Below are 17905 nucleotides of genomic sequence, written 5' to 3' on the forward strand. Positions count from 1 at the left end.
GGAAATTAGTAATCTAAATTGTCTCACACTACTGCAACTAGATATGTCATAAATGAAGTAAAAAACATATAATCAGAAAGGAATTGAAAACAAACTAGGAGATTAAATCAGATTTAGGGTATTAACATTTTTCTCAGGAAGGGAATTTAAAAATTGGAATTGTTTTTGAGTCACATTGTTAGTGTAATGAATCCCAGAGGAAGAAGGTGGTTCTAGGAAGCAGCGGACAGAGATGACAAAAGTGATACCATCTGTCTCACAGGACATCACATATCACATTCTGCCTTGGGAGACCAATTGGGGAAAACCACTGTTACCTGACCTCTGTCAGTCTGGTGGGAACACTCTTCACTCCATCTTCTTCTTGGATTACAGATTAGTTGGAGAAAGAGGCATGGGATGAGAAATCTGGTTGCTTTTATCCCTCCAGATACTTGGAAAAAAGGTATCTAGTCAGAGGGCAGAGCAGGGAGTTTTTCTACTCTTGGTGTGACTTTTGCTTCAAAGCATTGGAATGCTCCATTTCAGGAAAAGTATTAATTTTCTAAAATCTCTGTACTCGTAGTCCTGGGGTACATACTACAGGACTTTTGCTTAAGAGCCTCCGGAGAAGCTGCTTATAAGGTGAGCGATGACTTTTAAAAATTTGCTTATTATACATAAAATAGTTGAAACTGTTCACAAAAGCTTTTGAGTTTTGGTAATTTCCTGAAGCATGATATTCACTTGAATACTTGATACATTGAGACTGACATTAATAAAGGCATTTCTGTTAGGGTGACCTAACCTATGTTAGGCTCAGTTGGAATAGCAGTAAGGGTTAGAGTTTGATTTCTGGCCTGGCCTGTATGCTGAATGCAACCCCATAGCTTCCTACTGTGATCCCTGATGCTACCACAGAGGAATCTTTGGAGGACAGGAATTTGGCTCCAGGGAGAGAGCATCTGCCATGCAGCTCTACCCAGCATGGTTCTGGTGTCTCCTGAGTGTCTCTGGATTTGTCAGCTCAACACCAGATACTCTTCCTCCAAAAGGAAAGGAAAGAGAAAAACACTTGGTTATGTTAAACTTTTATTTAAAGTATGAGTCAAGTACATGGTCTGCAGATAAAAAAATTTGACATTATGGGTGTATTTTTTGAATACTTGCAAAGTATGCAAAATGAGAAACTGTAGGCTAAACTAGATAATCTGCACAAATCTATTAGTCTCCAGCACCATCTATAATAGAGAAAAACAAAAGAAATTAAGTCAAGGTTATTTCTGGAGTATTATCTACTTTTATGATACTAGATAATATTGCCATGATATTTGATTTTCTTGTATTTAGATATAAAGGCTACTTTTTATTCTTTAGAGCTCTTTGGTTAAGTAGGAATAGTAAAACTATTGATTATATATTTATTCACTTGATCTCACAGTATTATTAGTCTACAAGTGAAATTGATATTTAGAAAGATCCCCATATGGTTTATTTAGTAAGGGACAGAGCTTGAATTCTGATCTAATTTTTGCTTACTGAATTCTCTCCTAAGACTATGAAGGTTTTTTTTGTTTGTTTGTTTTGTTTGGGCCACACCTTTTTGACACTCAGGGGTTACTCCTGGCTAAGCGCTCAGAAATTGCCCCTGGGTTGGGGGACCATATGGGAAGCTGGGGGGTTGAACCGCGGTCCTTCCTTGGCTAGCGCTTGCAAGGCAGACACCTTATCTCTAGCACCACCTCACCAGCCCTGACTATGAAGGTTTTATGATTCTTTACTGAGTGTAAGTAATGAGTGTTGGAAGATTATACTTAAGCACTTCTCATATTACCCGTGGTAATACATTTGTGATTGTTGTCTTGATCTTTTCTTTTGCTTTTGGGCCAAACCTGGTTACTTCTTCTTGCTCTGCACTTAGAAATTACTCCTGGTAGGCTCTGGGAATTGAACATGGATCAACTGCATGCAAGTCAAATACCCTACCTGTATGCTATTGCTCCAGCTCCTAGGTGTTGTTTGTGGGGAAGACAGCTCCCAAGAAGTGCATGAAAGCACTTGAAAGCACATGAAGCACACCTGGCAGTGATCAGGGGTCCCTAGCATTTTTAGGGAATCCTGTAGTGCTGGGATTGAACTGCTCCAGCAGCATACAATGCACTGCCTTCGCCCAGTCCTAATTCTCTAGCTCAGTGACTGGAAATTTAAGGAGCGCCTTGGATTTGCCTAGCACTGTTGAAATTGTTTGCATAACTTTGGCCCAAAGACAGTTTATTATTGTCTTTGATATTGATATTATCCTGCTCTAAGGATAAGTGGCCACACACTGTATTTATCTACCTGGCTGGTGTTCTTGAACTCTTGAATGCATTTCAAACTGAAGCATATGCTAAACTTATCTAGGACTATAACTATTTTCCAATGTAAATATTGGAAGCTGAAGAGTGCTCTTGAAAATTCTAAACATTTTTAGAGGCTTTGCTACTCTGAATGACCTTAGAAAGGCTTCTGGGATTTAGTATTGCTTTCTTAAATATATATTGTTTAAATAAATAATCAGATTTAATACATTGGCTGAAAAAAGCACTTGTATTTAATTTGGCCCTGTTTATATCGAAAAGCCAAATTTTGTATTGATTCTAATATTAACATTAATTTATAATATAATTCATATACAATTATATTTTATATAAGCATCTTTATTATTAATATAATAAATTATATATGTGATTTATTTATATGTAAATATAATGTATAATATAATATTGTTTATATTTTATATAGTTATTTTGTTAATTTACTAATATGCATATGACCTGAGGCTATTGAACTCCTTTTGGGGGAAGCACTTAGCAGTGCTCAGGGGGCTTGAGCCTGTCATAGTATAACTTGGCTGTGTGGGCCTGACATCTTACTGGTGTAGAATACAAAGATCTAACATTGCTTGGGGGCTTACCTGATAGTGTTTGGAGGGTCCTTTGAGATAATTGCCTGGGCCTATTAAACTCAAGACAACATTTACTTTGGTGTTGGTACCAGGGATTAAATTCAGTTAAGATACCAGAAAAGCAATTTCCGTAATCCCAGTTCTATCTCTTGGGCTCAAGACTGACAACATATTTAAAAATGTATCATAGTGCTTGTAAGATTAAGTACTTGGAGATTTTACTAACCATATGCAAGCAACTTCTGATGTTGGCGTGAATTATTACTGTCAAGGCAAAAAAATAAAGATTACAGTTGTTGTGTGAAGATATTTTTGCTATGAATCCCTTTCCACTTTACCCATGTTTCCAACAATGGTTTTTGTATTACTGCTTATTAGTTAATATAGTGTAATAATGAATTTTGGGAGATCAAAAACACAGTTCTCTTCTTAAATGCTAGTATGTTGACTCCTCAGCTATTTTTTTTGCAACATAAAATTCTTTTTAATCACCTATCTTTGAGGTCATCTGATCAGATAATATACCATTGAAGAGATAAGAAACATCATTAAAATGATAATACTCGGGGCCGGGCGGTGGCGCTAAAGGTAAGGTGCCTGCCTTGCCTGCGCTGGCCTTGGACGGACCGCGGTTCGATCCCCCGGTGTCCCATATGGTCCCCCAAGCCAGGAGCAACTTCTGAGCACATAGCCAGGAGTAACCCCTGAGCGTTACCGGGTGTGGCCCAAAAACCAAAAAAAAAAAAAATGATAATACTCCCCATGGCATTGTACAGACTTAATGCAATCCCTCTAAGGATCCTCATGAGATTCTTTTTTTTTTTTTTTTTTTTTTTTTGGTTTTTGGGTCACACCCGGAGGCGCTCAGGGGATACTTCTGGCTGTCTGCTCAGAAATAGCTCCTGGCAGGCACGGGGGACCATATGGGACACCGGGATTCGAACCAACCACCTTTGGTCCTGGATCAGCTGCTTGCAAGGCAAACGCCGCTGTGCTATCTCTCCGGGTCCCTTATGAGATTCTTCAAAGAAGTGGATCAAACACTTCTGAAATTCATTTGGAACAATAAACACCCACAAATAGCTAGAGCAACCCTTAGGAAAAGGAATATGGGAGGCATCACTTTCCCCAACTTTAATTGTATTACAAAGCTATAGCCATTAAAACAGCATGGCATTGGAAAATAGACCCTCAAATCAATGGAATAGACTTGAGTATTCAGAGAATGATCCCCAGACAAAACCATCAACTAATTTTTGATCAAGGGGCAATAAAAGCAAAATGAAGCAAGGAAAACCTTTTCAACAAGTGGTGTTGGGACAACTGGTCAGCCACTTGCAAAATAGTGAACTCAGACCTCCAGCTAACACCACACACAAAGGTCAAATCCAAATGGATTAAAGACGATATCAGACCTGAAGCCATAAGATATATAGAACAACACATAGGTAAGACACTCCATGACATTGAGACTAAACGCGTCTTCAAGGAGGTGGAAGTGGAGGTAAACACATTAAGCTGAGAAGCTTCTGCACCTCAACAGAAATAGTGACTAGGATACAAAAGCCACCCACAGAATGGGAGAAACTATTCACCCAATACCCATCCAATAAGGAACTAATAACTAAGATATGCAAGTTACTGTCAGAACTTAATATGAAAAAACCTGTAACCCCATCAAAAAATGGGGAGAAGAAATGGACAGACATTTCCTCAAAGAAGAAATACAGATAACCCAGAACATGAAAAAATGCTCCACATCACTAATTATCAGGGAGATGCAAATCAAAATAATGATGAAGTACCATCTCATTCCACAAGAACTATCAGTGTTGGTGGGAATGCTGTCTAGTACAGACTTTATGGAAAACTATGGATATTCCCCAAAAAACTGGAATTTGAGCTCCCATATGACCCAGCTATACCATTCCTAGGGCTATACCCTAGGGACACAAAAATACAATACAAAAATACCTTCTTTACACCTGTATTCATTGCAGTGCTATTGACAATAGCCAGATTCTGGAAACAACCCAGATGCCCTCCAACAGATGAGTGGCTAAAGAAACTGATAACATATACACAATTGAATATTACGCAGCCGTCAGAAAATATGAAGTCATGAAATCTTCCTATACATGGATGGACATAGAAACTATCAGACTGAGTGAAATAAGTCAGAGAGGGAGAGAGACACACACACAGAATAGTCTCACTCATCTATGGGTTTTATAAAGAAGGGCATTATTGTAATCGTCAGACAATAGAGATGAGGGCTGGAAGGACTGGCTCATGATATGAAGCTCACAACAAAGAGTGGTAAGTGCAGTTAGAGAAGTAGCTACACTAACAACTATCATGATATTGTAAATAAGCGAGAAAAGTAGAATGCCTGTCTTGAATATAGGCAGGGGGTGGGGGAGGAGGGAGATAGGGAGCATTGATGGTGGGAATGTTGCACTGGTGAATGGGGTGTTCTGCTTATGAGTGAAACCTAACTATAAATATGCTTGTAATCATAGTGCTTAAATAAAGATATTATTATAAAAATAAATAAAAGCAAATACTTTTAAAAAAATGAAGCTGGGGTCAGAGCGATAGCACAGTGGTAGGGCATTTGCCTTTCACGTGACTGATCCGGGAAGGAACTCTGTTTGATCCCGGGCATCCCATATGGTCCCCAAGCCCAGGAGCAATTTTTGAGTGCATAGCCAGGAGTAACCCCTGAGTGTCACTGGTGTGGCCCAAAAACATAAACAAAATGAAAAAGGAAGAGAGAGAAAGAAGGAAGGAAGAAAGAAAAGAGAAAGAAAAGGAAGAAAGAAGGAAGGAGGGAGGGAGGAAGGAGGGAAGGAAGAAAAGAAGAAAGGAAAAAAAGAAAAAAGAAAACAGACATCTAAAGGAAAAAAAAAACCTCCAAATCCAAAGAAAAAGCATCAGTATATAGTACATAGTACATATGGTATATAGGGTAGGGCTCTTGCCTTGCCCCCTGGAAACTCAGGTTCTATCTTGGGCATTCTATATTGTCCCCCCACATCCACCAGGATTGATTTCTGAGTTCAGAGCAAGGAGTAACTCCTGAAAACTGCCTTATTGGCCCCAAAACAAGAATCATAAAAAAAAAAAATCAGGGTAGTGAAACTTGTCAGAGGAAAATGTGGGTAGAATTCTGTCTTTAAAAATTGGGATTGTAGGGCCCGGAGAGAGAGCACAGCGGCGTTTGCCTTGCAAGCAGCCTATCCAGAACCAAAGGTGGTTGGTTTGAATCTCGGTGTCCTCATATGGTCCCCCGTGCCTGCCAGGAGCTATTTCTGAGCAGACAGCCAGGAGTAACCCCTGAGCATCGCCGGGTGTGGCCCCAAAACAAAAAACAAACAAAAAAATTGGGATTGTAAAGAACACATGTTGTGTTCTTTACACTGACTGTATAGAAAGAGGAGGTACAGTAAATGCATCCCCATATACACCTCAACACAGGCCCTTTGCCTGGTCTGTATTGTGAATTGGGGGACAAAAAAAAATTGGGATTGAGAATATTTTGATTCAACAGTTTATTTCAAAGTTGACACCACAGCCAACATATTCTCTACATAATATTATATAAGTTCCGATATTAAGAAAAGGAATTTATCTTTTTGGCCTTTTATTTTATGCATACATACTTTTCAATCAAAGCACATGGAGGGAGACTGAAGCCAAGGTCTCAGTTCCATGTGGAGTCTACCATAAGCTGGCTGCTGCTTTTTGTTGAGTTGTGTTATTTTGAGGTTAGGCTCGGTAATTTTATGGCATACTTTTCTCAATGTGTACATCACATTGTTCATAAGACAAGAATAAATCTGAAGTGAAAATTTTAATCTAATATTGTGTACAGAGGATTTTATAAAATATCTCAGGTATTATAATTATAATTCCCTTTAGACCTTCAGATTAGATGTACCTTTTGATGGATACTTAGATTATGATGTAAATATCTTTTAAAAAGATTGAGGTCATGACTCGAGCTCTATGTTGAGTAGCCATTGAGTTTGGTTCTGCCATGTTTTCATTGTTTGGAAGGAACATCCTTACCTTTTCTGGGATTAAATGCCATTTTGTTAATAAAATCAAAGAAGTAAATTCTTACCCCTAGAAAGCCCTAAAATAAAAAAAAATTATGTATTATTTTCAATTCATGAAATAGATTTGTAGTTTATAATCACATAAAAATAAATTTAAACTTACCCCCAGTTGGTTCAAGATAGAAATGAGTAACTGTGAAAGAAGAATAATTAGTATGTTATAGTTTTATTTTTATACAGAAAATTGGGAAAATGTGGGTTACCCTTAGGAGCTGGGGGCCTGGGACCCCTTCTGGAAATTTTCTGCCCCGAATGTGGTGGGCCTGATGGTTTTAACACTACCTGGATCCTGCATAGGTGTAGCCAGCAGATGGCGCTGGGAGAGCATGCAGAATTTGAGTGGAATGCTGACCTATCGCTTTCTAGGTATGTATTCTAGGCCCTCTCTTCCTGGCTCCTCTGGGTTTAGTTATTAATTTATTAAACTTGATACATATATGTTAGAATGTTTTTAATATAAAATATGTTGAAAAATTAATTTCATTTTGGGGACAGGAAAAAGATTTTGTACTTAAGTTTATATATTTTATTCATGGCTACACAGCTCATTTGATTGTAAAGAGTCAATTTCCAAACGCAGGACTGCACATGTTTTGTGTGTTTGCCTTTTTTTTTTTTTGTTTTTTTTTTGGGCCACACCCGGCAGTGCTCAGGGGTCACTCCTGGCTGTCTGCTCAGAAATAGCTCCTGGCAGGCACGGGGGACCGTATGGGACACCGGGATTCGAACCAACCACCTTTGGTCCTGGATCGGCTGCTTGCAAGGCAAACGCCGCTGTGCTATCTCTCCGGGCCCCGTGTGTTTGCCTTTTATGTGACTGACTCTGTTAGATCTCTAGCACCAATTTTATATGGTCCCTTGAGCCCTGCCAGGAGTAATCCCTGAGTAATCCCAGGAGGTAATCCCTGAGTACCACTGGATGTAGCCCAAAGTCCACAACCCCAAATTAATACCAATTTATTAATATCCATTTAATTAAATATTTCCTAAAACTGCCCTGCAGCTGGTTTCAATCTATCAGAAAAGTTAGAAATGTATTATTTTATCTCAGCAGATTGTAGAACTATTTTGTAAATCCTGCTATCAATGTAGTGGCTTAGATATTGATCATTTGCATACAGTGCTGTTCCTTTTTCAGAGACATAGATACTATTTCAGCATTTCTGAATATCCGTGTTATTAACTAGCTCTGTTAAAGCAGTTGAATTTGATACAAATTCAATGTCATTTTCTTCAAGCACTAACTCATCTCTCTGGACTTGAGATATAGAACAAGTAACACCTGGCCTCACTTAAATTTGGTGGGTATGTTTTTCATTCAAGAAACTTTGAATTTCAACTAGCAATTCATCTGCATAGCCAGATTAATAGGAAGTGAGTGTATAGAAAAGATCTTCTCTTGCATCAGAAGCCACAGCACTTTCCTGAACCAAACCATTTCGGCATCTTAGACACATCTGCTACTGTCTTGTCATTGGACCGCACAAAAATATAGCATTTATTTTACTGTCAGCCACGCCCACTGTAAAGTCTTTGCAGTGCAAGTAATGGCACAAAGTTTGTCTTTGGTGAAAGAGCGGGTATGGAAATATAATCAGTGAAATTAAGTGCTTTGTAAGAAAATTGAAAGCTCAAACATGAGATGGATATTTTTTCTTACTACAAAGCCCAATTATAAATACTTTGGGTTTTGGGCCACACCCGGCAGCGCTCATGGGTTACTCCTGGTTATCTGCTCAGAAATAGCTCCTGGCAGGCATGGGGGACCATATGGGACTCTGGGATTCGAACTAACCACCTTAGGTCCTGGGTTGGCTGCTTGCAAGGCAAACGCGCTGTGCTATCTCTCTGGCCCCCAATTATAAATATTTTAATGGTTCACTGGCATGGACATTTTCACTGTGAAAGCATAGGTGGGCCTACTGTTTGAAGAGATTGGCAATTTGCCCAACTAATGGGCTACTTAATTAAGAAGGTAAAGCATTTGGGGGAAGAACTGTGCCAGAGTTAGTAAATGACACTCTGAGAACTGAAGTTACATTTGTTTCTCAAGATCCCCTTTTCTGCTCTTTGCCTTAATACTGACCAGTAGCAGAAAACATATCTTAACACTGTTACCATATTGCAGAAGTTTATTTTTAATATACCTTTTTTTTTGGTTTGTTTTTAGGCTACACCTAATGCTCAGTCAGCATTTACTCCTCACTTTAGACGGGGATCATTACTGTAAGGGTTGAGGGGATTATGTGAAATGTGGGGATTGAACCTGTATTAGCAGTATGAAAGGCAAGCACCCTTCCCACTATTAGTAACTTTTGGTTCAGCCCTTCTACCAGAATTTTATACAGTTAAGGAAAATAAAATACAGATCAGTATTAACAGTAAGATTTGATCATTGATGTGTCTGGAAATATTTTGGTAGAAGAGATTTTGTACTTAAGTTTATACATTTTATCTAAGGCTGCACAGCTCATTTGATTGTAAAAAGTCTAGACTTTCCAAATGCAGGACTGTGAGTGTTTTGTGTGTCTGTGTGTCTGTCTGTGTGTGTAAATGTGGTAATTGTGTGATCACTGAAGACAGTTTAAAATATTTTTATTTGTAGATATGCTAGAATTTTTATGATGTGTCATAAATGTGCTACAGTGTCAATTAAACAGTCTAGATTTTGGGAAAAGTATTAGATATTTAAACTTAAAAATCTTAAATTACTAGTTAGACTTTGAAAGTTACCTATTTACCTTGAAGTTTCTGGTACAAATAAATTATTTAAGATGGATTATTTTTAACAGCTGCTTAATTTTGTTTCCAAAGGAATAAAGCTAATATGGATAGCAATTTTCACAGTGAACTGACTTGTCTATTCTAGGATGTTATGTGTGACATTTTATTAAATTGTATAGAGTAATAGGACAGAATAGACTTACCGATATAAAATCATTAATTGTCAGGACCTATGATAAAAGGAACAATTCAATTATCAAGGAGTTATAATGCACATTTTATTTGTATCTTTTGTGTTAAACATGTTATATTAGCCTGACTAATGAAAACATGCTTTAAGGAAGCTGGATATTTCTACATTTATGTTATTGGGATTCATATTCACTAATATTTTAAGTTATCTTCTTTTGTATACCCCTATCACTTTCATCTCTATTTCAGGAAAGCCACATTTTCTTTAATGGGTGCCTATGGAAAAGGAACTTCTGAAAAAGATCATTAAATTTAAACTCACTAGGTTGAAAAAAGACTACTTCTTGGGGTCACTTTTTTATGAAAGAAAACTTTAATATGGTTTCTGATAGTTACAACATAAAATTAATAAAAAGTTTAGAATGTAAAGCTATGTTTTGCATAACTATATTCTATATTTTACAATTATGTTTGATTTGTTATTGTTATAGTTAGCCTGTAAGAAGAAAAAATTAAGTAATCATTTAATATCATGATTATTCCCTCAATGATAGATATAAGTATAAAATTCTGAAATTGAATTGAACTTTATAAATCAATTATTTATTAGAATATAAATCATTATTTATATTCTAGCAAAATTTAAAGGTCAAAGGAATTTAAAGTTATCCCAAAATTAGATGACAGAGTCCAAACTTGTTTTTTTTTGTTTGTTTTGTTTGTTTGTTTTCTTGTTTTTTGGGCCACATTCGGTGACACTGAGGGGCCACTCCTGGCTATGTGCTCAGAAATCACTCCTGGCTTGGGGGACCATATGGGACACTGGGGGATGAAAACGCAGTTCTTCCTAGGCTAGGGTGGGCAAGGCAGATGCCTTACTGCTTGCGCCACTGCTCCAGCTCCCCAAACTTGTTTTTGATTTAAATATACTTTCTTGTTTTCAGGGTTCCCCTCCATATGGTCAAGGAATGTTTTATATCTTAATTTAGTTTTCAGTGGGTATGCAATATATATATTAAATGAATCAAATCATATAAAATATCAATAACTTCCAAAAAGAGAATGTTAACCATCATTCTTGGTATCAAATTCCTCTCCAGTTAAGCCTAAAATTTTTTCAAGTTTTTGTTTTATGTTTACTTAAATTTATTCTTGAAAGAAAATTAAGTATAATTACCTGATTTGGATCAAAAGGAATAGGAAAAGGAAACGGAATCTACCGAGAGGTGAGGGGAGAGAGAAAAAGTGAATTATAAATAAAAAGTGAACATTTTGTTTCTTATTTGTTCATTCATTTTTCTACCCTTTATTTCATCCATCCAAATTTCCCTCCACCCACTATCTTCTGGGTTCCCAAGAAGACATTCTTTAAGTTGGTGGCAATTAGATTCTAATGGATTTAAAGTCTTTATTTTACTTTCAAGAAGTATGCATTTACTTTGTTGTACAAAGTACAACTATTAATAGTAAAACTATTAATACAGAAGGCAGATTACTGGGCTGTAGATTATAATCTGCCTTCTGTATTAATAGTTTTACTAAGTCATTTATGTTTTGAAGTTCATTCTTTGCCATACTTAAAATAATCTTATTTTAGTCACCTTGCTTTAAACTTTTACAATACTGTCAATGATACAGTTTCATAATGCAAAATTTGAACATTACACACTCCACCAAATACTCCTCTGCCTTTGTCTCAATGTCCCTTCCTAAGTCCCTCTACTTCCTACCTAAAGTCCCACCCCACCCCCAGCTCCCATGTCTCTCCCACAGTAAGCTTCATTACACAGAACAGTCCTTAGGGTTTGTTACTTTGAGCCACTTGCACTTTCCTTAGCTATGCTTTTCTCATACCCCACCCAAGAGAGATCAGTCTGAGTCTGTCCCTTTTCTACTGACCTTCCCTCAACGTTAAGTACTATTCTGCCATCTGGTGGAAGGAAGTTTTCCTATCAGATATTGGTGATTCTTTTTATCCATAGTAGACTGTATTACTTTAAGCATGCTAGTGGATTTCTAAATTTCATAACCATCATCCAACAAGTAAATATGCATATTTGCAGTTTGAAACTCCTGACCCCAACTCATCATGCTTACTGGGGGTGGGGGTGGAAGCGGTGGAAAAGGGATCTGCGGAGGGGGTGGAAATGGAATCGGAGGGAAGAAAGGCAATCCTTGGGGTGGATAGAAGTTAAATCTCTGAGAAAAGAAACCAGACGTCAGTCATTACATTCATTGAAAATGTTTAAAAATGATGAATGTGTTCATTGAAAACATAACTAGACGTTTACCTGTTCACTAGAACTTCCTCCAGAGTGTGCGAACTTGTAAGAACAACAAGAACAACAGTGAAGTACAGCATGATATATATGGCACTTTTGAACGTTCTAGCCATCGGTGATGTGACTTCACCTCTGACATATAAAGCAGTTAAGTCTATTTTATCCTGATTAAATTTATTTATGGGATGGGGGGAAATGCTCCTCCATAGGAGTGCTTATGGACCCAGGAGTCACATGTAGAATTCTTTCCATCACTTATAAAATGGATTCAGAAATTTAAAAGTTCATTATTTATTATCTATCTATTTGCGTGTTAGTACACATGTAATATTAGAATATATGTTATAGTAGTTTAGGGGTATAGCTTAACCCCTTTGTATACATAGGAATCCAGTATCCAACTCCAAATTTTTATTGCCAGCAGTTCCTTCATGCATTACTTTCACACACTTCACCTTTTCCTCAACCTTCAACTCACCACCATAGTTTTCATTGAATGTAGTTAATTTTGCTGTGTGTGTGTGGGTTTTTTTTTTTTTTTTTGCCAGTTTGTTGGAAAAAGCAGTTGAAGCAATAATTGGAAAATTGACTTAACTTTTCCAGTGATTTATAGCAACACTTTCTGAATTTAAATTTATTTCAAAGGATCTTTAATTTATTTTTAAGGGTTATAATAGTTGGGGTTGGAGTGATAGCACAATAAATAGGGCTTTTGCCTTGCACACAGCTAATTCATGTTCAATCCCTGGCATCTCCTGGTTCCTAAGTCTGCCAGGAGTAATTTTTGAGTATAGAATCAGGAGTAACCTCTGTGCACTGCCAGGTATGGGCCCAAAATAAAAAAAAGCTAAGGTTATAATTATTTACCTTTTTTTCTCATTTCCAAGGTTTTCTTATTTATTTTTCTTATTTTTATTTTTCTTATTTTTTTTGCAGAACAGAATTCTCTTTATTTTTTTATTTTTTTAAAATATATAAAATATTTATTTAAGCACCATGATTACAAGCATGATTGTTGTTGGGTTTCAGTCATAAACAGAATATCAGCATTTTTAAGTTCAAACCGAAGGGAGTTTGGAAGTACAAATTTTAATTTTGTAATCTTCAAACAAATTTTGAAATCTCTATTCTTTGCAAGCTCTATTACTACAAAATGTGCGGGGAAAGGGGGGGTATTTTACCTACTTGTCTTCCACTTATTCAAACTAATAAACAGATGAGAGTCATAGTTTTTGTTTGTTTCTATGCAGAAGTCATGCAATATGAGATGGCCTTGGTAAGGGTGTTGTAAATGAATTGCAATGCAATTTGTCATGAAGATCCAAGACACTGCAGAATCCTTTTTATTTATTTATTTATTTATTTATTTATTTATTTATTTATTTATTTATTTATTTAATGCCTCACCCTGTTACTTCTGGCTCTGCACTCAGGAGCTACTCCTGATGGTGCTGGGAGGACCTTATGGGATGTGCAAGGCACATCTGTTTGTACCCCCAGAATCCTTGCTTTGTATTGCTAATTTTATTTGAGAACTTCTCCTATTTCATTTTTTTTTGGGGGTCACACCTGGCAGCGCTCATGGTTACTCCTGATTCTATGCTCAGAAATTACTCCTGGCAGGCTCAGGGGACCATACGGGATGCTGGGATTCAAACCACCGTCCTTCTGCATGCAAGGCAAACACTCGACCTTCATGCTATCTCTTCGGCCCCAGAACTTCCCCTATTTCAAATACAACTCTTCACTGTTTTCAATGCATTTTTATTTATTTCACAATTCTGAGATAGTTCGTAAACTCATTTACAGATGAGGATAAATATGTTAATTCCACTGCTAGCCAACTGCATGTCGAGCAGGATTTGTTTGGGGGGAAAACCTTGAGTTGAAAAATAATGGTTAATTCCAAGTCCTACAACTTTTCGGAATCAGTCCCTCTTTTGTGAAATAAAAAGATAGAATTTTCTAGCTCAAAACTCTTATGTCTCTTAGAGGGAATTGGGGTCAAGCACAAAGGAGGCATACTCACAGGGATAGGAAAAGCAATGGCAGTGCTCAAAAGGCCAGCTAACACAAGAAGTCTCATTCTGAAAGCAGAATAAGGAACCAGGTGAAGAAGAGAACACTTTAAAAAAATGGTCTTAATCCTTATGTCAATATAGATGGTTTACAGGTATGGAAACAGACTTCAGGCTAAATTCTGCCTCTAGATTCTGTTTTGTGAACTGAGAGCAGTGTTCTATGACTTTAAAATGCCCTTCACACATGACATGCATTCTCTGGTTCATAACATTGAAGGCACATGCTACACTTCTTATAAACTCATATTTCAGCCTCTACTGCACTTGATTGAGTCGTGATCTCTACCCACAAATCTTCAATACCAGTATCTTATGCTTACTATGTAGAATAGATCACCACTTGTCTAAATGATATTTCTTATGTCATATGCCAATAATCTACATTGAGTTCTTGTCCCTATGAGACTTACAAAGGTTACCTATACTCAGATGCTGCTATTGAATAATTTTTCAGGAAGGAAAAAAAATGTAGAAAAATCTTACCAGACGAAAGAGTAAGAGAACTAATACAATAGAAGCAAATTCAATAAAGCAAATCAAGATAATTTTTTTTACTGGGTTTTGATTCTGAAAGAATACCTTTTTATGGTTGCTAAATAACATTTAACTCAAACTAACTTACCTTAGTTTGAAATAAAATAAATGTACTCTGGAAATAAATGTTAAGAAACTTAAACATTATTATTAGGGGATTTCAGTCAAAATCAGAAGCGAATATATGTTTTTATATATAAATCACTCATTAGGTATTTCATATGCATCTAAAACTCAGTTATAGTTTAATTTTGTGATACTTTATTTGTCTGCATTTTAACTTCTTTCCACCCTCCCCTTTTTTCATGTTTTCCTTTTTGGATTCAAGCCTTAAATTTCTTCCTTCCTTTGATAAATAAACAAATTAGAAATCAAGAAATGACAAGACACAAGAATATATTATTTTTCTTATGCAATAGAATACATCCAAATTTCTCTGTATCTTTTTAAAATACCTTTGTTTCAAGTGGCCCTTGGAGCAATGAATTCAAGAGGCGGTGTGATCCCTTAGAATCCTTATGCCCATATGATATTTAAACTATGTTACTAATGCCTTTGTGGTTATAGCAATATGAGTCACCAAATTCAAAACTAGTTGAAATAACTGATTGGAGCTTAGTTACTACAATTTGTAAGTAACTCAGTGATGCAGATTGTCTTTAAGACTGATTACTGAGAAAATTACTTCAAATCTTGGTTGGGATTATGTCGATGTCTATATTAAAAACAACCTGTTATTAAAAATTGTGGCCACCAAAATTATTATAGTTCTTTTGCAACATATCATCTAGGGCAGCTAAACATGTGGAGACGATAAGTAATAGAAAATTTAAGGCTCTCGTATTAAATATTATTTTAATTTTAAAATGGAAACTATTTTCAAGTAAAGATTTTTAGTAAATAAGTAGTATGGCTGTCATTAAAAGACATTTTTTTTTACTATGTCAATGGTAATTTAGGTTTACTGAATACCAACAAATATAATTTCCATTTCTAACAGATTTATACTTATTTTTAATTAGTTAAGACCGCTCATTTACTTATTTGCAGTATGTATTAAACATTATGAACTTTGAAATGATTTTAAAAGTATTTCCCTAGTTAGAAAGATGATTTTGGGGCCTGGAGAGATAGCACAGGGGCGTTTGCCTTGCAAGCAGCCGATCCAGGACCAAAGGTGGTTGATTCGAATCCCGGTGTCCCATATGGTCCCCCGTGCCTGCCAGGAGCTATTTCTGAGCAGACAGCCAGGAGTAACCCCTGAGCACTGCCGGGTGTGGCCCAAAAAGCAAAAAAAAAAAAAAAAAAAAAAAAAAAAGAAAGATGATTATGAATGAAAACTCTTTATTTACAAATGACATGGTATGATTAGTTAGTATAACAAGTGATTTATTTGTTCAGTAAAGAGATACAAACGGATTGAGAGATAGTATAGGAGTTAGGCACTTGAATTGCATGCCTGGTCTGGTTCATGACACCGCATATGATACCCCAGTGTCACTCCTGTGTACAGAACCAGGAAGAGCTCCTAAACACTGCTGGGTGTGTTTCCTCAAAGATATATAAAGTATAATTTTGAAGTCAATCAGATTATCCTGATAAAAACTAAATTAGTATTTTTGGAAGTTTTTTTTTTTTTTTTGTAGAGTCCTTAGAATTTTCTAGGTGTGATATCATGTCACTGTATGTAGTGATAATTTGACTTTTTTTTTTCCTTTTCCGATTAGAACCCCCACAATATCTCTTTCTTACCTAATTACTATGGAAAGGGCTTCCAAAACTATATTGAATAGTAGTGGCAAGAGTGTAAAACAACCTTGTTTTATGCTTGAAGGGAAGTTTTTCACCATTGAGTATGACGTTTGCTATAGTTTTATGGTAAATGGCTTTAAATATATTGAGGGAAGTTTCTTTTAGTCAAATTGTATTGAGAGTTTTTAAAAATCATTAAAGTATGTTGGATATTATAAAATGCTTTCTATTTGTCTATTGATACAATTATATTTAACTTGTGTCCTTTGGATATATTCTACTTTATTGTATTGTTTATTATTTATTGTATTGTTAGGATTGATTCACTAATATTTTGTTGAGAATTAGGTGTCTGTATTCATCAATCAGTTCAATAGGTACATAAATTGGGTTTTTTTTTTGGGGGGGGCATATCCACAGTACTCAGGGCTTACTCCTGGCTCTGCTCTAGGGATCACTCCGAATGAGGCTGAGGGGACTATATGTGGTGTTATGGATCAAACCTGGGTCTACCTTGTACAAGGAAAATGATCTACCAACTATGCTTTGGATCCCTATAATTTCATTTCTAGTGATAACTCTGCCTGCTTATGGTATAGGTAATATTTACCTTTTGCTCTTTAGGAGGATTTATGTTTATTTGAATTCAAGACAAAGAGCCAGTGGAGTGCAGCTGCTCCACTCAATGGCCTCATGCTTCTCTTAGTTAATAACAGCAGCATGGACATAGAAAAAGACCACACAACAACTGCAACAATGGGGAAATAACACAGGTATCCACCGTGCTTAGAGAACAAAGATGGTAGCTCCAATGACCCGAAAAGTACCAACTAACTATTTAACCTATCAGATAAAAACTATAGAGAAGAAATATGGAGGATGTTTATAGAACTCAAAGAAAGCATAGAATGAATTGAACTTGCCACAGAAAAGAATCAAAAGAATATGAGAATAAAAATAAGAAAACTTCAAATAAAATAATAGGGCTGAAAAACTTGGTAGGTGAAATGAAAACCTCACTGGAAAGTCTTTCACCAACTTAGTAACAGTGGTAGAAGACAAAATAGTGAACTGGAAGATGAGATGCATAACAACTTCATACAACAAAAGAAGTTGGAAAAGAGTCTTGAAACAATCAGATAATGGGAAAAGTCCTCAGAGAATGTGAACAGACAAAACTAGAGGTCTTTGACAAAAGCAACAGAAACAACATAAGCATTATTGGAGTCCCAGAGACACAGGAGTTGGTCTTATGCCAGAATACTTCTTGGGTAAGGCCTCCCTGTTTTT

The 17905-nt window shown here is 36.4% G+C and overlaps 1 non-coding gene across 1 annotated transcript; it reads left to right on the top strand.

Moving 5' to 3' along the window:
• Nucleotides 1-6315: 6315 nt before the first annotated feature.
• LOC126032755 (small nucleolar RNA SNORA51) lies at nucleotides 6316-6445 on the top strand. The gene has a single exon (XR_007503968.1). It is a non-coding gene; the product is annotated as a small nucleolar RNA SNORA51 (small nucleolar RNA).
• The last annotated feature ends 11460 nt before the right edge of the window (nucleotides 6446-17905 follow it).

Source organism: Suncus etruscus, chromosome 16, assembly GCF_024139225.1.
Source record: "Suncus etruscus isolate mSunEtr1 chromosome 16, mSunEtr1.pri.cur, whole genome shotgun sequence".
Classification (NCBI taxonomy): domain Eukaryota; kingdom Metazoa; phylum Chordata; class Mammalia; order Eulipotyphla; family Soricidae; genus Suncus; species Suncus etruscus.